At 40.6% G+C, this 27,218-nt stretch overlaps 1 long non-coding RNA gene across 1 annotated transcript; it reads right to left on the bottom strand.

The window, feature by feature from the left end:
* Window positions 1-23,539: 23,539 nt before the first annotated feature.
* On the bottom strand, window positions 23,540-26,884 carry LOC125305037. Its single transcript, XR_007195323.1, has 3 exons — window positions 26,621-26,884; window positions 24,614-24,674; window positions 23,540-24,312 (listed from the first exon to the last, which is right to left on the bottom strand). It is a non-coding gene; the product is annotated as an uncharacterized LOC125305037 (long non-coding RNA).
* Window positions 26,885-27,218: the final 334 nt, after the last annotated feature.

The raw sequence follows: 27,218 nt of genomic DNA on the forward strand, positions 1-27,218 counted from the left end.
TTAATTTCGTGCAGTTTTGACCTTGTCAGCCAGAGATATTGTGATGAAAACACCTAATTTTTTGCTTTTAATTTTTAACTAGGTGGCGCTATACATGAAATAAGTGGTAATGGGATGGGTTGACATGCCCCTTAAGACCAACATACATAAAAATTTGGACCTCCTAGGCCCTACGGTTCTCGAGATATTCATAGAAAACTGTCTCCGGCCACCTACAGGCCAGTTGGTGTATAGTAACATAAATTAATTTATTGTGTGGCCCCCCATGAACGGAATTCCACAAAACTTGGCGTGCATACAGAGGGTGTCATAATGATCCTACACTTCCAATTTCGTGCAGTTTTGACTATGTTAGGTCACAGATACCTTCAATTACAACACCTCATTTTTACTTTTTTGTGTTTAACTAGGTGGCGCTATACATGAAATGAGTGGTTATGGAATGGGTTGACATGGCCCCTTGAGATCAACATACAAAAAAAGAATGGCCCTCCTAAACCCTACGGTTTTCGAGATATTCACAGAAAACTGTGTCTGCCCTACCCTCCTTTCGGGGGGTCCAGTCCAGCGGGGGGGCTACAGATCAAAACGAAAAATGATGGTTCCATGCTATCCATGTGGGGTTACATGCCCACCAAGTTTGATGGTACCCCGGTCTTTCAGTGTCCCGGGAATCATTGACGGAAATTTGGGCATCAAAAAAAAAAAAAAAAAAAAATCTGACTAAACCTATATGACGCCCGGCTTAAGCTCTTGGCGGTCATAATAATACTCTCCCATCATGATATTTAACAATAATGAAAAATTTAATTTGAATACCGTCAATGTGAAAATAACTGTACTACATCAGCAATAAATAGCTAATGTTCTCCTTACCATTTCAGTTCGTAAGTCCATACTACCCCATGGCAGAGCAAGGATTTCATGATTGGGCAAGGTTGCCTGGAGACATTGTGCATACTTGGAAGGCATTGTGATAGAAGTGCAAAGGTGAAAGTTGATAGTTACCAAATACCTGTGGGTGGTTTGCCAAATGCTGGAAACTTTTGGAATATTTCTTTTTTTTTTAGCTTATGCACCCTCACACTGGAGTCCCCAGTTCATATACAAAATTTGGTATCGATATGTGACAGTGTTCCTGAGATATGGACGACTTCCTGTTTCGCAAACGCTTTCGAAAATCAAAAATCCTTCTGGTAACTTTTGTGAGGCTTGGTCCAAGGATAATGTACGTCAAGTTTTGTGGCGTTCTGACCAAATTTGTGACCTGTGAAAATTTAGTTTCACTTTCTGTTCAATCCAATATGGCGGACGAACACGCCCACCTGACGTCATCTTCGCGACCAACTTACACCGGTACTGACCGGACGTTTTAAAGTTGGAACGGTGTCTTTGTCTCAAAGGGCCTAAGCGCTAGAGCTGACAAAAAAATAAGGGAGACGGGAAAAATAATAAGAAAACTTAAGTAGAACAATAAGTGTGCTGCTTTGCAAGCACACTTAATAACTGCTCAGCATTTGGGTTTTTCTGTAAGAACACTAGTTGATCCACATGCTCTGGTTTAAGAGTGCTTCTTTTTGCAGTGGAGAAAACCCGTTCTGCAAATACGCTGGTGCCTGGGATGCACAAGTATCACATTTAAAAAGCTAGGTGCATTTTAAATCACTCTTTCCTCAGCCATTTGGCACAAGCACTATTATGCCTACAACAAATGAGCTGACGTCATTTAGATGAAATGCATATAGTTATAGTAACTGTAAACCGGCGAGAAAGAGTGTAAAACAGAGAGTGGGTTGACACAGAGTAGGATTATACTGGCGCAACACAAAAATCAACAAGTAACGTTAGTAGGCTTTAATCGATTATGGTATGTCACTGCATCGATGCATAATCGTCCATATCTGAATCTTGCATCATGCATCGTAAAAACTATTAATTTCAACACCCCTAGCAGTAACACACCCAGCTAGAAACAAGTTGCTCCATGGACCAATCTTCAGATGCAGTTCCGACTCCAAATACATTTTCCAGTCTAGTATCAGTATCAGTCCAGTATCTTCAGCATCTGTGAGTTCTCTCTGAATTTTTGATCAGTTAATTAGTTATTTCACGACAAAACATACCTCAAGACAGTATTGAATAAGATGTAGTCTCCATCAGCATACATCACAAGAGAAAAAAGTTTGGACAGTCTTGTGAAGCATTGCCCATTCACTTTAATCACTAGAGTCCAGTTGCCATGGTGCTTCAGCTTCCTTCAGATGTCTCCCTCTTTAGTGTCTAGTAGCACACCAGAGAGAAAGTGGTCAATAAATAAATAGTTATGCTCACTCTGCACAAAACATTGGATATGTTTGTAACTCATGAGGTGTGCAGTCAATGGACCCTCCACCCTCCTTTGCTATATATATTTTGCTCAGCCTCTGACACTGTCCAACCCTTGACACCAAATATACCACAATGTTCACTGGTCTATGGTGCACGCTGAACTTTGGTGCTCTCCAAGGTGCATGATGAAAATGATTTGAAAAGAAAGCCAGGAGGAGAAGATAAGGGAAATAGGAAAATATATATAATTGTTAGGGGGGAAAAGATATAAAATTGTGAGATGAAAAAATATATAAAATTAGTTTGTCTTTTTATGCATAGCTTTGCACCCTCACTGTTCTCATTATTTAGACAATTGTGTTATCATTTAACTCTGTAAATGGAGTTTGGTGTCATTAGTAAGATTAATGATGCTAAGACATTTCAAGGCAGGCTTGGACTCGATAATATTTCAGCCTTAATGTCTTTTGCAGCTTGCTTGTGTGAAAGTGTGTTTACAAATGATATGAGTTTGTGAGACCAGAGATGTGTGTGTGTGTGTGTGTATGTGTGTGTGTTTCCTTTGCTAGACCCTTAGGCCAATTCCTGATGGCTTTCTGTTCTGTTACTGATCAATACACCAAGTGCCGGAGGGAGAGAGAGCAAAGCAGAGGGGAGGAATGCAAGGTTAAGGAGATGTATATCTAAATGATCATTGGCTCGGGGTGAAGGTGTCCCGTTATGCCAGCACAAAAAAAAGCCATTTATTTCAGACTGGATCTGGATGCTTCTCAAGACATAAATTAGAGCACAGCTCTGCTACTGGGTACCAAAAACAGTAAATCTGGGTCTATATAGGGCCCAGTACAGATGAAGAATGATCTTTTTGTTGAGTTGATTTGCACATTAGAGTCCTCCCACTACATAAAACTAAGTCTATGTTGGTGGTATATTGTATTTTATGTGATATATGGCCCTTTGGTAACTATATAGATGAATAAAGTAATTAAATGTGTTGATTTGGTATGGCTATGCAATGAACAGTAACACATTCAAGAAAGCTTACACGCAAGAAAAAACAAAGACACAAAGTAAAGTAAAATGTTATTATGCTATCAGGGGACATTTAGTCACAGCTGTCAAACTATCTAATTATGACACGAGGAATTTCTGTTTGTATGTATGCCTATTCGGTTGTTAAGTTCAAAAGCTCTTACATCCAAAAAAGTTTACCAGCTCAGCCAGCCTGTTTTCACAACCTGTAAACCTTGTCACCATCACCTTGGTTTTAGTGAGGACAAAGAAAATTGCTTTACTCTAACAGAGTAATTAGTAGCGTCAAAAATAGGATTTTATTAGGTTGACGAATGAGTAGTAGGATGATAATGTTCTTGTAGGCTACGCTAAATGGAGGGGGGTCTTTTACTGTCTATGGAAAAAACCAAGCCACTCTGGGCCCAGTTGGACACGGAAAAAGAATTATCAGCACATTATTCCACCACGACTTAACAACCGGATTTGTTTCTCTCAAACCATCCAGTTTTTCAGTTGTGAAATGCCAAAGATATTGTTAAAAGACACCATTTAGCAGATCAACCTGCACCTATGGTATATGACAACTGATACTGGATGAAATTGTACATAGGGACGAGCACAGACACATTTTGTACAGGCACTTGTCTTACAAAAGAGAAGACACGTATGACATGAGTACAAAATACATTCACAAGATCACTCATGTGTATCACCTCTACTGCATAGTCACATAACTGAACTGCCAATTAGGCTGTGAAGCATTTTTTGTGGGAATGTCATATTTGTCACACTTTTCACAAAAGAAACCATTTTTGTCAAGTCAGTTGGAGCTATTTATCCTAAATTCCACTGCCTACCACCCATACTTCCATCTTTCTGATAGCTTTCCAGTGGGGACTTGGCCCTGTCATCATGGTCATTATGTTCTTGGTTTAAAACATTTAATTTTAACCCTACTTTCATATTCACATAGCCAAGCCCCACTCATATAAAACTTCCTAGGCTTTTGCAATATGTTCAGTTAGACAGTTTTTTGTAATTGAAAATCTATAGTGGGGTGGAACAGTTGGGGCTAGACAGATTTTCAAGATGAAAATGTTTATGACTTGTTTATGAGTTTGTCTTGAATGAAATGCAGACGTTAAGGTTGTATTATATGAAAAGCATAACTTTGGCATGCAGGTCTGCAGAAACCTGGCATAAGGAGAGGCACTCAGGCTGGATATGTGGATAGTTTATCAGGAAGAGTGCTACATCCTCAGCATGTCTGCTAAATTTCCCAAGCTCGTACATGGGCTTGGAAATCATTTCAATTCCAAGGGGAATTCACATGTACTAAGCAACCGTTAAGTGTCTACTGTTAAGTTTTGCTCCTCAAGAGATTTCATAAAATGTATTTGTTTGTTGGATAAAACTCAATGTGTGAATCTGTTTTGTATGCTGGGCAAACTTGATACAACTCATTTATTCTACGTGGGTGGGTGTGTGTGGGAGGGTGAAAATGAATTATGGAAATTTGGGCTTCACACCCAGTCTGTGTGTGTGTTGAGAGAGAGAGAGAGAGAGAGAGAGAGAGAGAGAATACGTCAGCAAACATTTCTCCATGTGCAATATTTTACGCAGGTAACACAGATGGGGCCCATTTCTTCACTCAGTGGTTAGCGTCTGTACCGTGACCACATCAAAATAGTATTTGTTGTGAAGCCCAGCTCTCCCCAAAGCTTATTGTTGAACAAAGAGGAAAGGAAGCACCTCAGTTTGAGTCAATAATTGAGAAATCCCATGGCCACGCAATCATCCCTTAGGAATACAAAGTAGTGGACATGTATAAAAGTTCTATGAAAGACAGTGCTCTGAGTGAGTTTGTAGAGAAAACCCACAAATATCAGGCCAGTTCCTTCATATGACCATTTTCGATTCTATCTAAAAAGCATTAATAATACATCAATTGACGTCTGCACGGGCAGTCATTACTGTTTTCTCAATATAAAGGTATTGCTTTATTTGTTCATCTGTTAGATAAATGCATTCCTGTTTCTAGGGTGGGAAACTCAAGTTCATTGAGTTAACAATTATTGGATGGCACTGCATGAAGTAAACGGGAAAAACTCGAAAGGAGGCTTGACACACAATCACTCACACAGAAAATGTCCAGCACCTTTTGTTATGACTTCTCCTCACTTTAATCATTATTGACAAAGCGGGGGTAGAGCAGCAGTGTGCAAGAGAAGGAGAAAGAGGAAGAAAGAGGAGTCCAAGGTTACGGAGGCCACAGATGAAGCATGGAGGAAAGATATTGCAAAGGTTATAAGAAAACACTTTTTTTTACAATTCTCTCATTCTCGGCCCTCCTCCCCTTTCTCCGGCCCACCTTTCCCCGTGTGTGAATAATAAAGAGTGTCCTCTGGCTACGAAGCGGCCGTAAAATGGTGTAATCACAGAAGAGGGCTTTAATAGCCTCCTGTTAAAATTGTCTTAAAATGGGAGTCCTGCGGTTTGCTCTTAAAATGGCGGCCCTTGCACTGTCAGGGGCTGCTCTGGAAAGGGCAGACACAGTGTGAGACAGGATGAGGGAAGATTAAGAGAACAGTGTGTGTGTGTGAACAGTGTGTGTGTGTGTCTGTCACCTCACCCTTACTTCCAAAAGTATGAAAGTCTTAAGCCACAGAACAATTGACACAAAGCACAATCCCAAACAGAAGAGTAAGCCTTTAGGTTTATCTAGCTACACAAATGTTACCTAAAGTCAACCTGTTATGTTAAGTGTACTGAACACTTACAGAATCTTTAAAGACCCATCTGAACATGACTCAGATCACACAGGTGATGTAGTCACTGAAAATGTTTTGTGTCACTACTGAAATGCGTTATATTTTTGCCTGGTTATTGAGGTCTATTTACCTGAACATCCTGCAGAGGCTCTTTAATTCAATTTGTAGGTGCCGTAAGATAAATATCACCAAACTTACAAGTGCCAGCGTTGGGAAGACGTGCGAGAGACTGCACACTGGATCACAAGGAATTGTGGTTTTAATTCTATTCCAACGCAGTAGTCCAGATGCAGGGAGACTGTTTTGATTTAATAACACCCATCAGTCTTGTGCACTGGGGACCTCCGCACGCTCTCCCTCCCCTACACACACACACACACATGCACACACACATAGAGGATGTAAATCACTCATAAGTGTTTATTAACATCAACTAGACTCACTGATGTCAGAGTAATTAATAGAGATCGTAACTCAGCTTGACACCCACCCACATAAATGCTCACAGTAATCTGGGGAGGATGGGTGTTTAAGTGCGGTTTTTATGTTGTCCTTGAAACACACTCTGTACTGCACACAGGCACAGACACATACAAACACACATGTACACACACATATACACTGTCATAAAATTCTGACTTCTTTATTCATCAGTAATTAATAATCACCTGGAGAATTCAGTTTCTGTGTGTGCAATTCCATCTCTCTCTCTACCCCCTGTGTGTGTGTGTGCGTGTGGATGTTTAAGGATAGCTTCTTTTACATTCCAGACACACCCACACAGACAAACACATTCACTCTCTGCCACTACTGACTGGTTTCATTGTCTCATAGTTGACAAGCCCCTCTATTACTGTTGGTGTTATTGTGTTACTTATAAAAAGCAGCGGAGCATTGCACATCAACACACATGAATCAGCTTTACTGGCTGTCAGAGCATTGCTCCTTCACTATTATCTCATTATTACACAGACAAAGCATCTGACTAATTCTCTCTCCCTTGCTTGCAGTTTCACTCACACACACACACACACTCAAACACACAAGATGTTGCGGCAACCTCAGAGAGTACGTGTTACAGAGAATGTGTGTGTGTGTGTAAAAATAGGGAGAAGTAGTGGGATGCACACAAGTGTGTGTGTGTGTGTCCGTGTGAAAGAGAGATGAGAAACAGACAGAGAAAGAATCGGATCTCTTGCTCTCCCTCCCTCTCTCTCTGCCCTGGCTATATTTAGTGTGGTCTTTTTTATTTGTGTGGTGGGAAGTGCTCTATCTGTCTTCCTCACTGACTGTAACAGGACTCCTCTTGTATGGAGTTCTAACTGCAGGAAAAAGAGCAGAGAAATACCACTTCTGAATTCTTCACTGTGCATTGATCAGCAAGTCAGTTTCACACACACACACACACACACACACACACACACAGAGTGTGAGAGGGAAAGAGATGCAAGTGCAGATAGTGTTTATCTTGAAATATGATGAGGTCATGAGGTGACGTCATGTTCATTTGCTGCACATGTGGCTCATATTGAGCACAGGTAAACACTAGGCATACTCTTTCCACATAACCATGGTTGTGTGTGTCACTGTAACATCAGAGAGCCATTCTGAGATGCATATTTGCACACTCACACATACCTATAAATGATGGGAGGAACAGACAACCCAAATGTGCTGGAGGGCTGTGTTGAATGAGGAAGACATCAATGGACATTTTGTTCATTGAAGATGTGTACTACATAGGAGATGCTGACACATGTACATGCCAAGAATTGAACACATGTGTGCAATCTCTCTCTCCAATGTGAACACACTCACTCACTAGCTCACACACACACACACACACACACACACACATTCACACAGTGTGAGGACAGGGGAAGTATGAATCATTTTTTTCTGTCAGTATAGGAGAGTAATATGGGCTTCCTTTCCTCCATTACTGTCTCCCCTTTTCTCTCTGTTTCTCACTCTTCTCTCTCTCTCTCTTGCTCTGTTTCTGCATCTCTGTCTCAGTCTCCCTACCTATCTTCATCTTTTTGATTCACATTGATTAATGTCTCTCCCTGTCAGCAGGACTGGAACTGGTGAGGATCCAAGGTCGTCTCAAGGGGTTCTGTGACAGAGAGAAAGAGAGAGTGTGTGTGTGTGAGAGAGAGAGAGAGAGAGAGAGAGAGAGAGAGAAACTCAAAGACAGAAGCTGAATGAGAAAATAAAGAGGACACCAATAAAGACAGTCTTTGAAGTCTAATATTTCACTGTTATGATCATATCAGGATCACTTAATAGTAAACCAACCCTTACTTCTCTCTCTCACACACACACACACACACACATATACTTACATTCTATTGTTTTGGGGGCCATGGAGGACCAAGACCTCCTCGGTGCCTTTATAACCTCCACCCAAGCCTCACTGGTAATTCAGCTGTTGCAGGTTCACTAATGAGGAGCCAGGTGTAAGACACCACCTGCCTCCATACAAAGAAGGGCTGACAGAAGGGAACACTTTGTTGCCCGGGGGCAGCTTTTCAGGGGCTCAGTTCAGTTTCATTGAAGCAAATAACTGTGAAATACAGGTGCCCAACAGCTGATTAACATCAGGCAGCGCACAACAGCTCATTTATAACGTCTCACCCAGAAATACAAATAAGTACAAATCTGTTTATTGAAGGAGCTGATTCCTATCCTTTGAAATGGTTCAGACTGTGTCTGCTTATATGAAAAACAAGGTCCAAATGTGTGTCTGTGCATCAGGGAAAGTTAACCAAATGAAAAGCTATTTACGGTAGACAAATAAGATATGGATAAAGAGGTGAAAGATGGATAAAGGTTTGTCACCACAGGTAAGAATAAGAAGTGTGCCCTGTAAAACCTTGCTTAAATGCTTAAAGACACCTAGGCCTACATATGTTACTTTTTATTTTATGTGAAAGTTCTCGTTGTGCTTATTCAGAAGCCTTTGAAAAGGTTACCCTGCTGAGAAGTACTTTTCAAACTTTAGGAAAAAAGACATCACACTCTCAGTGGAGATTAATCTCAGGAATTGATCCAGCGATAGATCTCTGTTTGTTATTGAATCATTATTTTGCTCAAGACTATGAACGCACACAGTCTCATCCCTCACACCTGATGTCAACTGAGCTTCAATTAAAAACCTTCAGTGTAAATGTTTGTCTGAGAAAGTCATAGAAAGGAACTACTATGACAAATTAATCAATAAAACTTATTAAACATATTCATCTCTCAGACCAAAGCAGAAGAGGACAATTGTGTGTGTGTGTGTGTGATTCTTCATTGGGCCTAAACATGCTGCAGCTAAAAGCAGCCATAACAGCAGTGTTAGCAGTGAATTGCTTAAGGGAATCAGGAGGCTGATTATAACCCTCACCTTGACATAAGGCTAGTAACGCACTAACGAAAAAAAGATGTGCCGCTACCTGAAGTATTTTCTTTCTGGGCTCCTTCCTGGTTCTGTGTTATCCCACTACATTTTGTTCTCACCATCCCTTCCTCTGTCTGAGTCCATTGTAAAGCTGCCTATATCACTGGACCCTAATTTAATCTCCAAGGTTACCCACAGAGAGAGGAGACCACTGGCAGCTTTATTGGGGGGAGGCAATTCATTCTAACACACACACACACAGTGAGAGAGAAAGAGCAAGAGAGTAATTTATTTGCTGAAGAATCACCACCCCCTCTTTGTTTTATGACAGGTGAAACAGTATCGTATCAAAGAGGCAATTTTCTCCCTTCAGTCTGAGGGGCAACACACACACACACACACACACACAACAAGAAAAAGGCATATTTTACTTTCCTCTCATCCCATTCTTCTCTAAAACACACACATTTAGAAACGGGGCTTCTCATTCTGTTGCTCTGTCACTTTGTGACTATAGTCTAATATCTGTTTCCCCGCTGGATGGGAAGATTGGAATATGGGTGATGTATTCAATCTTTGTCAAAGTTGCAATCCATAAGAGAATACACTGGTTTGTCTTTTCAAGTGTTTTGTCGAAATGGAATTTTAGGCTATTTGTGTATCTCTTCTTTTTTATCGATCTCTGTACAGCTCTCTCTGTCTCTCTCTCTCTCTCTCTCTTTCATCTCTTAAACACATACACACCTGAGGTTTTAGTGTTTATGTATAGGGGATTGCTTTAAAGGCTACATGAATTAACCATGTTGTGGTTCAGCATGGAGTTGTGAAGTCATCGGCCAGAACTCCTCCAGCTCAACTTCTCAGAACTTTACATCTCCAGTGGTGTCCAGTGCACCTTTCCTGTTTCCCTGGTGTTTTTGTATGTATGTATGTATGTATGTATGTCAAGTCAAGTCAAGTCAGATTTATTTTTAAAGCGCATTTAACATGCACATAGTGCAACCCAAAGCGCTCCACAAACAAGACACATAACAACAAGACAAACGATGCGGATGGGCGTAGAAGTCGCCAAGCGTACCCATGACATCAAGACATGAGAAATACATTTAAAAAATAACAAATACAAAAAATGCCGGACGGAGCAGCGTAGTCGCCAGCATACCCTTGACACCAATACAAACAATACAGAGAACAAAACAAATAAACAAATAAAAAAAGAAAATATATTTAAAAAGGGGGAAGAGTGATGTTAAAATTAGTCCAATTTCCAAACCAGCTGAAAATGTCCAAGGGCAATGATGATCCGTGAAAACTGCGCACAGAGCTGTGTCTTCACAACCGATGCAATGCCAACAAAGTTCTTTAGCAACTGACCAACCCGGTGAATTCACTGGCAGTCTGGAGATAACGTTAACGTTAGAAGCTAGGCCTTGTAGTCCGCAGGCTGGAGATGACTGGAAGCACAGTCCAAAGTACTGGGCGATCGCGTAGATCCGCAATTCGGTGGTATGTATGTCAGCATGGGCTGCCCAAGATTACTTACTACAGTGCACGCTGCATGAGTAGGTTATAGTTTGACAAAGATCTGTATTTTGGAACAACCTAGATGCTTCATAGAAATGGTAATGATGGAGCAATATATGAAATATTAACTTTCAAAATGTGGGGAGACATAGAGTGAGATTAATGGTCATCTGCAGTTCTTGATTATGTATAGCCCAACTAAGTGCCATCTAGTGTTCAGAAATGTCATTGCAGGCAGAGTGCTTATCGACATTCAGTATCGGAAACCTGCCCTAGTTCAGGCGCGGGCAGAATGCTAAGTGTGTGTGCGTGAGAGAGTTATGTTGGAGTTTTTCCTGACAGATAGGAATATGTATGCTCTGCATGTACCATTCCGTCCACAGTGCACAAACCTCTCATCACATGTGCTGCACTATTTAAGGGGGGAGCCCCTTTGACACAAAGGTTTCGCCTCTCTTTCTCACACACACACACACACACAGACTTTATTTACTAGTTGCACCAACACTTATGACACACACACACTATTTACTGCTTGCACAAACACTTATGACACACACACACACACCTCAAATTAGAGTGTGTGTGTGAGTTGTATAAATGCTACTCATACATGACAATTTCCCCAGCAGTCAAGGCTTCCCTGATTTGTTCTCTCTAAACAAATTGAAAGGGAAGTGAGTTTAATATCAAAGAAAAGACTGACCCTGAAGCCAACTGCCCTCTGTTTAACTTCTCCCTCATAAAACATTCAGCCATCATTCTCTCCCGCACAGTCTCGCTTCCTTTCTCTATCTCTTTCTTGCTTACCCCCCTCTGTCTCCTCACTCGGCCTCTGTAGGTTGTTCCCTTTTTTGCTCTCTCACTCTTTCTCTCTCCCTCTCTCCGCAGGAGAAGAGGATGAAGGATGGAGGGGAGGATGAGAGGGAGAGAGAGCGAGAATGCACGAGGGACTGTGTCGACACGGTGAATATTTCATCTCGGGCCACTCCGCTTCAATATTTCATACGGTGCTGAGAGGGCAAGTGTGAGTGCGTGGACCAGACACATTTTACTCACGTCAAAACACATCCACAACGATGCTATTACACAGCAGAGTGGAAGCTAGTGGACTCGGTGTGTGTGTGTGTGTGTGTGTGTGTGTGTGTGTGTGTGCATGTTGATAAAAATCAGGGGTGAATTCAGAAATGACACACAGATTATGTGATTGTGAGTAAAGAGAGTGATTATAAGATGTGTATGTGCTTGTGTGTGTGTGTGTGTTTGTGATAGAAAGAGGGTGGTAAAGGTGTTTATGTGTGTGTGTGAGAGTGTGTGTGCATGTGGGCGGGAAGTATAAGTATATATACTCTTTTGATCCCATGAGGGAAATTTGGTCTTTGCATTTATCCCAATCCGTGAATCAGTGAAACACACTCAGCACACAGCAGACAGAAAGGTGTGAGGGAAAGGTGTTTATGAATGTGTGTGTGGCTGCGTGTGCATTAAACATGAGTTATGATCTCCGTCTCTTGTCTTCAGGCCACAGCTGGGATTCTGCCCATTATCTGTCAGTCACTTTGTGAGTTTGATTGACACCATGACCCTGTGGTACAGACGACTAGTCTACTGCATCTACAAATCACTGTGCAATAGCAGAGAGATTCCAGTGGGGATTTCTCAAGATGACTGGCACACACTCTCACACACACACACACACACACACACAAAAGGCAGAGAGTGAGAGAGACAGCAGGCATGGACATTAATTCAATTTCACTTCTGAAATCTTTAATAATAAAATGGAGAGGCTAAAATTTGACACATTAAATAAAATGGAAAAATAATCATTTTTTCTGATTTGACCAGAAATCAGTCTGTGCCTCAAAGCAACTAAATGTAGTCCTTTCACCTTGAAATAATGGCTTCTTTTCACACTGACACAGAAAAAATTAAGTCTTGACATTCTGAATGTTGAACGCCTGGTATTGCACTCTAACGTTGTTGCAAGTAGAAGCATGACCTTTTAAATTAGTTTTAGGCAAGTTGAGAACACCCTTAGCACTAAATGGGCACCAAGCATGTTCAAAATTGACAAAAAGGGGAATTACCACATTGTATAGTGGCCACACATTAGCTACAGACAGAAGGTATGTTGGAAGCCCAGGTTTTAAATACCCCAACTTTTGTTCCTATGTTGCCCACCTTGCTTGACAGCTGAATGATGATCATGATAAACATCATCTGATCTAACCTCATTTTGGTGCACTGAAACATATACTGTATCTACGCGTCAAGCTAAGTCCACCATTATTGCAGTCATAAATGTGTGCTCGACCCGATGAATTGGCCTTCACCAATGTTATAGATAACATTAGTTTGGCCAGAATTGCTAGTCAGTAGTCACCACATCATATAAGGGCAACACTTTCCTTCATTTGCAATCAATAAGTCTGATTTGCACTTGACAAACTGAACAATACTTGGTATTTGCCATGGTAGCTAACACTAACATTTCTGTTGGAGCTTTTTAAAAAGCACATCACACCAGCAGACATGACATTAAGTTACTGACAGTAAATTAAAATAAATTGACACATAATTCTCAGTATATTAATACCCAAACAAAGGGACATAGACATCATACTGGTAGTAAACTTTACAGGCATATTTCTTCATTTCTGAGTTTTTGTGATGTACAATCACGACACTTCACATGCCCTTATCTCAGTGCCAATTTGGTAGTATGGTCAAATTGTTCTTAAAGGTATCATTTGAAAGCTTGTTTTGCAGTCTTGATTTGGAATTGATTTATTTTTTTTTTTTTCAGAATTGGGTCAGGTGTAAGTTGTTGTCTGACACCAGCCTGTGAGCCAGAATATAACCTTCCTATCTCCAAGGCAGTGAAGAGGGCTCTGTGATATACCTTTGATAGCTGTGTATGTCAGTGTGTGTGACGCTGTCCTCTGACATCAATTTTATCTGGAATTCAGTCTGTCACGGAGCCTGTGTCGTGCTGGGTGCTTTCATCGTCCCCACAGAGAGAAACCACTTCAGACATCACCTGCTCAAATTCTTCAGGAGGCTCCGAAGGAGTGTCAGTGTGTGTGTGTGTGCGTGCTTGTGTGTGTATGTGTTTGTGTGTGTGTATGTGTGTGTGAGAGAGAGGGAGAGAGAGAGACTGTGCATTTGCTGTACTTTTTACCAGATGGGCTTGAAAGTACATGCCAAATACTCAACAAATTATCATTTTAATGATTTTCATAGAGGACCTGTCCTGATTAGACAAAAAGAGTGATGTTATCTTGTCACTGATGTTATTAAAGGAGAACTCCGGGAGATTTCAACACGTAGCTCTGTTGTTCGTGGAGTGCTGTCAGTAGTGAGAAAAGGGGGGAAATCAGTGTGGCCTACACCGAGTTATGCTCCTGCTAGAGTTCGCACCCTGGCTGCTGAAACGGGGTAGACTTTAAACGTGCCTTTAGCCTCTTAACATATCAGGCCTCATTTGTTCAGTGGGGAGATGGAAGTTTTTTAGAAATCAGTAAATAAATCAAAATAATATCATAGATCAGTATGAAACTGATTTAATTGAAACATTCTAACTGTAAATATCAAAGGTGTTCGCCACAAAATTGTAATAATAAATTAATAACTCTCAATATAAGTTAGTGAGTGACACATTTCCTTCACCTGTTTGCACGGTCCACTGAAGTGCAAATCTAGCAGTACTAATTGTTAAAGCTCATTGTGTGTGTCTGTGCGCATGGACTTGCAAATGTAGAATGGGCAGATTATTTATTTTTCACAGCTGTTAGGATGCTAGCCATTGAAAACTTTGTAGTTTACTTCCGAGCCCATAATCAGGAGCCAATGTAGATGAAAAATAATGAGCATGACAGACAGTCCTAACTTTCGGACTCACTAAGAGCATTTCACAAACTCCCTTAGCACTAAAAGTTGCATTTAAATCTGGGAGAAGTAAGATGTAATCGAGAGGACAAGGGCATCTTCCAAACAACAGAAAACGTCTGTTTCTGTCATTATGTTTAAGTGGAGATAAAGAATAACTGAAGATACCATCTCAATCAGAAGGGAATAATTACATGCAATACATCACAAACCAACCAATCCAGCCCATTCAGTGCCAGAATGGAATTGATTGTAATAGTTTATTGTACAAACAAATGAGTCCTACAATCCTACAAATCCTGTCATCATTAGGACACAATCTAAAGACTACAGTAAAGATGCATGGTCTGTGGGTAGTGCATTCCATTTCTATTTAATTTATAGCCATGGGAAATTTGTATTTATTTAGTTAGAGTCTTTCTCTTAGTGTAGAAGTTATCACTTGTCCTTAGTACAAGTTTCTTTTAGTAGCTCTGTGAATAGGATTTAGAAAAAAAATCATTAAGTTAGAAAATTTGGGTGCCAAATGTTAGTGAAAGTTCTCTTTCTGATACAGGCTCTGAATTTCACCTTTCTTTTCTTCTATGCCCGTTCCTATCTCATTCTTTGTTTGGTCCTTGGAGAATTAGCTGGTGTTTGAAATTTGCACAAAAGACAAGCATGAGATCAAAGTTGGCCCTGTACACAAGCACATCTCAAGTAACCTTGTGTGTTTAAGACATTGACACAAACATGAAAACAATAAATCTGAACTGTTGGATGCGTGTGTGTGTGTGTGTGTGTGTTTGTGTTTGTTCTTTCTTACTTAACAGACTGACAACACATCACCAGCAAAAGCTTCTCCTCAGGTTTATATCAGACATTGAAGGACATTTTAACTCTATGTGCGTGTCTCATTTGCATAATACACCCTTTTGAAGTTCCAATGGAGTTGTTCAAGGACCGTCATCACAGATAGGGCAGACACAGTTCTCTCCCAATCATAAAATTTCAGTGTAATAGATGCAATGGACCAATCACGTGTCAATAGCAGTATAGGGAGTCTAACAAATACATTAAGGGGCCCTTTCATGATATGCCCTATATTGCCAATCAATTATGCACTGTCCTGACTAGTAAGGCTTTAGACTGGCTATGTGTGTGTGTGTGTGTGTGCATGTGTGACTCATGCTCTGACATAATCACTGTTTGAATTCTGCTTCCTCATTTTCCTCACAGGGAGCCAAATTTCTTCATTGGTCTAAACACACACACACACACACAAACACAGGGAAAGAGAGATGCATCTGGCATCCATAGTCACACAACTTGAGTAGATCACACTCATTGGTTTGATTAAATTGCATTTCTTACTCCTGCTCTAAGTTGTGAGGCATGTGTGCAGAGGACAGACGGAGAGGAGAAAGGGAGCGAGGAGAGGGACGAGGAGAGGGATGGATGAGGAGAGCTGGCAGTGGAACACGTCAGGAGTGAAGGACAGATGGCCCTGAGCATCCATATGGGTGAGCTGTGCTCAAGCGTCTGCGAGACAGAGACAGGGACTGAAGCAGATCACTTGTCAGCGCAAAGTGAGCAATCCAAGGAAAAGAGATGATGCATGTCAAATGGCTGTGCATGTAGCAGTGTCTCTCTCCCTCTCTCTCTCTCCTTCTCTCTTTGTCTCGCTTTTTTCTCTTTTTCTCTCTCTCTTTCTCTCTGTATGTGTGTGTGTGATATTATAAAATATGTGGGTGGTGGAATGCCACTTTGAGCCAGCGCAGTGGAGCGGTCATTAAACACGCTTGCACTCCAGCAGGACTTTCAAAGGAAGACACAAATGCACGCGTACACACACACACACACACAGACACACACACACACACACACACACACACACACACATACACACACACACACACACACACACACACACACTCTTAAATGTATTCACACACCAGCAGGAAAGCCTGACCCACAGCATGAATGGACAGACTGCAAAGCAGCAGCCAGGAACACACGCACGCACACCAACACACAGGGTTCCCACATATCCCAGAAATCCTGAAATAACAAGAAATTTAAAGAATAGTTTTGTTGCCACTGAAACGCCTGGAAATGTATTCAGATGACCCAATGTCCTGTAAATAATGTATACTCTCCAGGGATTTTTTTTATTTTAGCCCCTCACTCAGATCGCCTGTGTAAATCTAGAAGTGTATTTTATTTGAAACTCGACTTGTTGGTAGGATAAGCTGGGCCTTTGATGGGTGTGTCCACTCAGATCACACACACTCCACCTAGTGGTGACAAATTGAAGGTGAATGATGAAAGTTAAACAGCGGCTAGCAAGTAAGAAGCCTAACATTAAGAAACTGACTTTATCTACATGCATGCAGAAAATTAATGCACCAACTACAGCTATGGACCCAGAACTATTGTAAATGCGCTACAGATTCTGTACCAATAGTTTGACCATTACCAGTTCAGTTTGTCTTCTATTGCATCGGATTAATTTTTCTATAGATTTATTTTCGTATGGTTTATTCCCATTCAAGTGAGAGTTAACACAAGGGGCAAAGGGGCACCAATGGTCCTCTGTCACTGGCATCTTAGACAGTGTGGTTTTATAAGTTACTGACCACAAAGAATGAGATGCGGTCAATAGAGGTCACCAAAGCTACTGTAATCACTGTGCAACCAATGCTGTGGTCACAACTGGACCCGTTCTTATGCACCATTGAATCTGTAGCAATAGAGCCAATCAGCCATAAAATAATGTAAAAATAGCCACTGCAATGGAAAAAACCTTGATCCATATCTCAGACTTTGCCATTTTGGGTCCATGAATGTAATGGAATTGAGCTTTGAAAATATTTTAAATGTCCTTCAATTTGATGTCTCAAGACAGTGTGAGAACCCGAACACAAAGACACGCACAAAATCATTGAAACGGAAACTTACAACTGTAGCATAATAACATCCAGATAGGGACACAGCTGTGTAGAGAGCAAGTGGGTATGAGAGAGGAGAGGAGATAAGCTAGAAGAGAGATCAGGAGGGAGAAATAAGATAAACACACCACAAAGCTCCACTCAGCTCACGTTGGCTCTGGTAATGTTGGATCGGTGTTAGATCAGCGGGGAGTTTAATGTGTTTCCTGAAAGGCTGTTTGAAATGAGAGCATAATGAAAAGTATAATTTATTCATCTGGCATTCCTAAAGGACCAGTTGAAATAAACATGAGAGAGGAACCAAGAGAAAGAGTCTTAAACAGTTACAGTCTGCCCACAGCTAAAGTTTCCCCACTGCAAACATAAACACACGCACACACATACACAGATGTTTCTGAATAGGTCCACATCAAATATTCATGTGTTATGCAATACGTAATTTATTGTTGATTTTTTTTTTTGTTTGTTTTTTTTGCGAGAAGATAGATTTCAAACTGTTCATAAATAAATTAAATATTGATCGTTGGACAAAGTCTAGCATTGTGACAAAATGTCTGCAGTGATGTCTGTTACAGGGATAGAAGGTTTTCCACAGCAGCCACAGAATACATCCTAGGTCCCCAAAAGTGTGCTGTGTGCAGTAAGGACACGCCCTAGTTAAAGCAGTATGAAGGTGTTTTTTGTATGTATATGTGATTTCTATGTGTAATATCAAGATCAACAATCAAGAAAATCAGAAAGAAAAAAACTATATTGGGGATTCGATGATGTGGAAAATAACTGGAAAGCAAGTTGAAAATCAGTGACAAGAGTAGCCATGGGTATACTGCAACGATTTTGTGTCCAAGACTTCTGTAGCTCAGACTAAATGGGTTGATTCACAAAGTTAGCTGCAGTGGTGTAAAGTGACACTGACAGACACAGAAACAAGTCAGCAATAATACTCTTATGCAGCTGGATTCTACTTCTCAGCCCTGAGAAATTTTGGAAGAAATTACTGAACTCTCGACAACATTGATGATTCCCTTTGTGTTTGTGCTTATCTGCGTGAGAGAAAGTGTGTGTGTGTGTGTGAAAGAGAGAGAGAGAGAGAGAGAGAGAGAGAGAGAGAGAGAGAGAGTGAGAGAGAGAGAGAGAGAGAGAGTGAGTGGGCACAGCAGCAGAGATTGTTGCCTGTAGGGAAGAAGCATGAGGATGAATATTTAGCAGTCACTGAGAAGGCCAGAGGGACCCGAAACACACACACACACACACAAAGAGACAATCAAGACAGTACTGCATCACAGACACAGAGACAACTATAATGAATTGATATTCAGAAACACCCACGCATATAACAAAAGCTTTTATAAAACAGAGGTTTGCTTGCTTCAAATTATCCACAGACAGGAAAATAGTCTGTGCCAGTTTCACAGGAAATTTAAGTTTGATCGCAGAGAAATGAATGAGCAATTTCACATGGACCCTGAGGCCCAAACTATGTGTTAGCAAGATTTTGTATCAATAAGGCTGTGTTACTATCACAACTATTAACAATAAATAATGAACACAATAATAACAGCAATAAATAACTGTCATAAGTTACAATAAATAACTGTTATATGTTATCACTGTAATTCATCATTAAATTCTTCAGGGAGAAACTAACCCCAACAGTGTGATCATATATTTTATCACCCTGCTGGATTTATTCTGTACTCTAGCATCTTATTAATTAGAAATGTGTCTAACAATTCATGTTCTACAATTCAGCAATAAGTTGTGTTAAGATTTACACCTGAATGTCAGGATGCCATTCATTATCACCATTCAGAGATCATATCTAGTCACCACTCACAATTTGTCAATGAGTACAACAAAACAAAAATACAACAACGAAACAGAATGCAAGCACCACATTCTCATTTACATAAGCCAGATGGTTTATACCTTTGTAGATAAAATAAAATAAATTCACAAATATACAGTAGGCCTACCTACACACCTTCAGATGTACACACACGGGGGAGAGAGATACAAAAATATACAAATAAAACCGGGAAAAGAACAAACTATTTTATTGCGCATCTCTTTTTCCTCCTGGGAATAAATTAGTAGCTTTTTACAGCATTGATTTTATGTAAGAGAGAATGCAGCTGAATTTATCTGGGAATTCAAAGTAGGACAGAGAACAGCACAACAAATCAGAGATACAGAATGGGGGAGCACTGAAGTGAGAGTCACTAGTCTAGAGTGGGAATTATGTGTCTTGCACAGTGATGTGTGTGTGTGTCTGTGTATGTCTGTTTGTGGTTAATATATAACACTGTAATAACTACGTAATAGAGTAGTGCCAGTGAAATTGTGACATTTTTGGCATAACAACAATCTATATATATTGTTTATTATCTACTTGTTATAGTGGATGGAATCCACTATCTTGAAATCTCCTGGCTTCTTCTTATTATAACCTTTTCTTTTTACCTTTTCAAGAATTAATGCGACTCTAACCGCTTAACGTACAGACATGTTGAAATAACCGTTCTGAAGGTCTGGAGTGGGGCAAGAGATGTATTTTTTCAGATTTTTAAAAAAGTTTATACTTTTTGAGAAATAAGGGATTAAAAATGTTAAAAACCTATTTTTTTCCCCATAGACTAGAATGCCTTTGATGTCATAATGGCCTAAAGGCAGCTGAGCTTGTTAAGCTCCCCGGGCTAATTAGAACACTGGCACAGGTGTCACCTGTGAATTTAACTGTCTCAGCTTCTAATGCATACAATCTGGTGCTCCCTAAAACTACACATCCCGTAATTAACTTGTGCGCATGCGCAGTAGCGTCGCCTATTTCACGCCGCCATTTTGAATATCGATAAGCCGTAAACCTACTTCCGGTTAACAATGTCTTATGGAGAAACTAATGTTATCGGAGCTATCTACAAGTTTACAAGGAATTTGAGGCATCTGCCAAATACTAATCGGTCACAGGTGGCAGATATTGTGTAACATCACACGAAAACTAAGCGATCCAAACTGGATCGGGGATATAAATTGTTCCATGAACAATTTATATATAAATATGAAGGTAAAGTCACTTTGTGACTGCACTTCAATAAAGCTGTGTAAAGAAATGATCCAGTATTTTATTTTGAAATTATTAAATGCATGTTGTTTTTGTATAGTCTCCAACGTATTAGGCCTAGATGGTAGTGTCGTTGTGAGATCACTGTGCTACCAATCTCTTAGAAAAAACGAGGAGCCGCACAAACGAGGTGTAGTGAACATTGAATCTGTCAGGGGCAAAAGTAACAAGTACGCCGAAATAGCTATTGTTTACAACAGTCTTTTTGAAGGGGGTGCGTTGGCCAAATAATATTAAAAAGATTCAACACAAATGGCTATGGTTTGTCAACAAAAACGTTGTCTAGAGTATGCATCAATAATTGACAAACAAACGCTACCTACCCTGTTTTTCGTGCTAAACGTCACTGAAGCCTAGTTGATTGAAGGATGACATCTTACTTGCAACAGTGTCGATGTCTGAGACCTGGGCGATGTTTGAGCATCTTGCAGTGATGAGGGCATGAGGAAGGTGATGCAGTGATCTAACCTGCAGGTGATGAGGGCATGAGTAGACCACAGTAAGGAGCCAAACTTGTGAAAGTTAGGTGTGTTTTATGGGGAAATGTTTTGGATATCATAGAAATGATATCTGACTATATTTGACTTCCTCACCAACCGTTCACAAGTGGTTAGAGTGGGGGGTCTGACATCTGACTCATTAACCATCAGCACTGGTGCTCCCCAAGGCTGTGTTTTGAGTCCACTGCTGTACAACATATACACACATGACTGCAAAGCCAACAGTAGTCATACCTCCATCATCAAGTTTGCAGATGACACAATGATCTTGGGCCTGATTAGTAACAACAATGAACAGCTCTACTTGGATCAGGTTGATGAGTTGGCACAGTGGTGTCAATCTAACAGCTTGACACTGAATATCAATAAAACCAAGGAAATGGTAGTGGATTACAGAAGGCAGCAGCAGAACTACAGTTACACCCCACTAATGATCAGCGGGCAACCTGTAGAGAGAGTCACAAGTTTTAAATACCTTGGTGTCCACATTACTGAAGACCTAACATGGACTGTTAACACTCAATATGTTCTGAAGAAGTCCAGACAACGACTCTACTTCCTTCGTCAGCTAAGGAAATTCAAAGTTTCTACATCCATCATGAAAGCCTTCTACACTTCAGCGGTTGAGAGTGTTCTAACTGGTAGCATCATCACCTGGTATGGGAACTCCACAGTTAGAGATTGTAGTACTCTGCAGAGAGTAGTGCGCTCAGCTGAACGTACTATAAGAACTCAACTCCCTGCTCTACAAGATATCTATTCCAGAAGAGTACTCCTAAGAGCCCAAAAGATTCTGAAGGACTCTTCTCATCCTAACAATGGATTATTCCTACCGCTGAAATCAAGAAGACGCCTATGTAGTCACAAAGCCAGAACTGAGAGACTCAGGAGAAGTTTTATCCCCAGGCCATCCAACTCTGAACTCACACTATACTGACTTTGCACACATTCACTCTTCAGCACTCTCAAACATTTCCCAACTCTGAACTCACACTATACTGACTTTGCCCTCATTCACTCCCTCAGCACTCATGACCCCCCCACACACACACACACACACCTACAAGACTTTTAGCACTTTTACATCCCTCACCCTATGCTATAGACCTTTTATTATTTTCTTATTTCATCACACGTCAAAACACACACACACACACATATCTGACTTTCTCCAACTTTTGCACATCTCCATAGAACTTTTTATTTATTATTTTTGATTTCTCCTCCATCTACCCATGTCCTTGATTGCCTAGCCTTTCTGCCCCCACCCCACCCCCATCCCCAACACACACACACTTACATCATCACTGTCATCACCTCACATACATACAGCACACTGCTTGCTACAGTAGCCTCCTCTCCTTGCTGCACACCCCCCCCCCCTACATACACAGCACATTGTCTTCAGGATCTTCTCCAACACACATCCTCTACATACTTACAGCACACTACACACACACACACACACACAGTCACTGCTACACTCCCCTCCCGCCCACACACACATACATCATACACATACATCATACATACAGTACTCTGCTTGCAATAGTAAGTCCCTTCACCATACTTGCAGTACACTGCCCCCCCACACTTTGCACAAATAGGCTGACACCAGACATAATTTCACTGCATTTCTTACTTCCAGTAACTATATGCATGTGACAATAAACTTCCTTGTATCCTTGTATGATGGTCATATGAAGGACAGATATACACACGAGACATTTAATCAATGACATACCAGCTTGGCTTTTTATGTAAGCTTACCTTTTATGTAGGTACATTGTAAAAGGCAATCTTACATAAAAAGCCAAGCTGGTATATCATTGATTAAATGCCTTGTGTGTATGTGTCCTTCATATGACCATAATTTGTATAATATCCAAAACATTTCCCCATAGAAACACATAAGTAGCAAATTGTTGCAACACTATGGAAGACAAAGCTCTTATTTCTTTCCCAAAAGTTTTAGTTGTTGTTCCACGAGTTAAGGTTCAGAAACTTTTGTTCCACTCACCGTGCTATTACTAACACTACTTCGGCCAGCAAGACTGCGGGGATATGCTGTTTTGTGTGTTGGTAGAGGACTCTGTAATCACATTGTTGCACATGCCACGCACTCAGGTAAACGTAACCTAACCAGTTGGTCATTAAAAAAACAAAAACATCGGGACGCTGCAGAGTGAAATCCACATTATATATGCCCTATAAAAGGTTAGTGTCAAAGTAAACAAGAAACATATTTTATTGAAAAACTTGTGGACATCATAGAAATACACAACATGGAACAATACATGAACACCCAAAATGAACACAATGAACAAACTATAAACCAATTTTATATATATATGTACACCCGGTGCCACCTGTGGAGAGCAGGCTCACAGCAAGCCATGAGGTCCTTGCTGCCAGGAGAGATGAGACCCAGCAGTGGTTGGCAGGGAGGGTCCTCAAGGGAACGTGGCAAACCGCAGATATGCGGCAGGGGCTGGAGCCAGAAGTGCTCCACCACTACGTGGATCTCTGGTAGGTCAAGGTCTCCCACTGCAGCATCGTTATGATACATCTGGGTGCAAGCCTAGATTGTCAGGTGGTTGATCCTTTGCAGGTTCCCCACTTTGTACTAATGGAGGTGAAATGGCCAGACATCACCAGCATCACGAGGCACCTCACATCAAGTTCGTTGGGGGAGAAACCTCAACTAAAAATGAGTCACCGGAATTTCACCCAAGTGCAAGGTCAGCTTGCGGTCACTGGCCTTCCCTGGTGTGACAGTCACTGACACCAAGTCAGACATTTCCGTGTAGAGGAGAGGATTTGGTGAGACGAGTCCTTCATTGAAGTTCTGAAAGACAAATTAGATATTTTTTATCGTTCCACATTTATGGACGTATTTCTTCAATAGTATATGTGTGTGTGTGTGTGTGTGTGTGTGCATGCGTGTGTGCGTGCTTTGTTCAATTTTCAAATTGTCTGTTTTACAATTATTCTGTTGATCAGCATGTGGGCGTGCATGTGTGTGTGACATATTTCTCGATGTATTTTCTTGATTTCGGATTCAGTGATTATTACTAACAACTTAGCATGTTGGATTGTATGGGTGCGTGCGTATGCATATATAAGAACAGGGAAGTGAAAATACTCACGTGACAACACCAGCACCTCCAGTTCCACTATCTTCGTGTGAGCTGCATCCAATGCACCTACCTGATGTAAACAAATAGACAAGTAGAGAAAAAGTAGAGAAATAATGAAACAGATCACAGCACCTCTTTAAACTCAGTCCATATCAAGAATAGCTTATTTTCCTGATGCTGACATCCTGCTAAACTGTAAACAACAATGCTTATTAATTAATTACGGTACACTACAATTACTGTAGTGTGCAATGATGACATACTGTACTAAGTTACTGTATGAGTGCTGTGACACAAAATAACATCACAATAATCTGTTTTTCAGTAAAAGGTGTATGAAATATAAATGTATGAAATAATCTCTCGTTTAGTTTAAAACAGACACACTAACACAATTTGCTGTCTAAACCTAGCTAACATTACTATCTATATATCTTTGCTTTGTTACCTAGGGCTATTGGCTCTGTGCAGCACTAGGTAGAGACAAACTCCACGTAGTGCATGTAGGCGGATGGAAGCTAAAATCACGTAAATATCTACTTGAAACAGAGCAGACTGGCACACAGCAGTGCTCCTTGGAGCTGCCCACGGGTTTAAGAAAAGTAAAACACTTACAGCAACTGAAGCATTCATCTTTAGGTGTTTTTTAAAAGCGATTACAACGAGCGAGAAACGTGTGCCGTTCACCCACCATAACACAAACACGAAGTTCGTCTTTCATGTCATGCCGTAGGCTACGACGGAGTATTAGGGCCACACATGAAGGAAATTTTTTTTTTTGCCATGACGAGATTAAACTAAACATGTCGACTTTAAAGTCGCCATGTCAACATTAAACTCGACATTTCGAGAATAAAGTTGAAATGTAATATCGACTTTAATCTTGACGTATCGACTTTAATGTCGCCATGTTGAATAAAGTTGAAATATCATGTCGACTTTAATCTCGACGTGTCGACATTAAACTCAACATTTTGAGAATAAAGTTAGTTTGGAGAGAGAACGACCGCTCGGGACGATTGAAAGGGAGGACAAATGAAACAATGCAACAAGTGCAACAATGATTCAGAGTGTTCGAGTGCAACAATGATTAGACATAGGCCTATATCATGTGGACAAAACATAGAACATAACCTACGTTGCTCAGCCAAATACTTTGCTGTTAGGTCCTTATCACGGAGTTACAGGCGATAAATGCGATGGTCTAAAGTAGCCGAAACGTCATAGCGGTTTATTTATTTATAGGCTTATTATTAAAGTGTTGTTCTAAACATTTAGTTGTTGCATCTAAATGTTCAACTTCATGCTTATGCACTAGAGGCATACTAGGCGCTCTCCCCAATCCTAGACTTTCACGTTGCTTGTTTGTAATGGATGCAAAACAGCCCATTGCTGAATGTCTATGGAGGGACGAATGAAGCTGTCCTCCCGACCACCCCAAGTAGCCTACAGTACTTGCACACATATGCACACAAAGTGCATAAATGAAGTGCATGCACACATATTCTCTCACGGGATCAAAATAGTATATATGCTTAGGCTATACCTGTGTTTCTAGCCTCCTATAGGCTACGTATTGCAGGTGAGACATGGAAAAGCAGTTTTAGAAAAATGAGTTTTGCCATGTTATCCTATGGAGAGTGACGCCCATGGGTCATGAAGGGCAGTTATTTGGATGTGCAGTAGCCTTAACCACATAAAACAGAGTGAAATAACATTTTGTATAGAAACATTATATCATTGGATACACATATTTTTTAAATATATGTTTAAATGTGTTTAAATATCAACTTGAAACCGAGCAGACTGGCACACATCAGTGCTAATCAGTCACCCATGGTTTTAAAAAGCTTCACTTGCACATTGTAATGTTATTTCTTACGTTTTTGGTACAAATTAGGTACTCATTATCTAGTGCACAGAGCCAGTAAAATCCTCCAAATAAACATAATGTATATGCAAATGTACACCTGGCTATTTATCTCCTTGCCAGTTCATACTCAGATCAAATCTTACCAGGGGATGGTCGTGCGTCGTAGTCGTGGTCCGTAGCTAAGCTAGCAACACCAACTTCGTTTCCACAAGGTTGTTGGACTTCATGAACATCAAACCCCAGTCTCTCTGAGTTGTCCACTCAAAAACAGACTTCCTGGCTTGGGTTGTGACAGAGACCCATGAAAAAACAAAAGGTGCCGCGTCTTCTTTAACTCTGGTTTGTTAAAACCACTAGGTGTTTTGTACAGGTCACTGCTATGGAAATGCATACTAGAAACGACTGAAACTTAGTTTCAATTTCAACAGTTTTGTCATAGGCTAAAACCTGGCAACCCAAAACCCAAACTAGATGTACGCATAGCGGTACAAAATATGACCGCTCAGTCCTGTACCTCCGTTCATGAAAATAAATCACACTTCAATTTGTCTCCATATTTTACTCCATCCCCACTCTTTGAAACTTTTGTGTATGCTTGTTTGGCATGCCTGAGTGTGTCGCGGCTGCACAGAAAGTAGCCTACTGGTGCTGAAAAGGTGAATAGATTGTAGAATAGCCAAAGAAGATGTAGCATTGTTATAAAACCTTTAAAATCTCTAAACAATCACAAGTAGGGCAGTT

Source organism: Alosa alosa, chromosome 12 (genome assembly GCF_017589495.1).
Source record: "Alosa alosa isolate M-15738 ecotype Scorff River chromosome 12, AALO_Geno_1.1, whole genome shotgun sequence".
Taxonomy (NCBI): Eukaryota; Metazoa; Chordata; class Actinopteri; order Clupeiformes; family Clupeidae; genus Alosa; species Alosa alosa.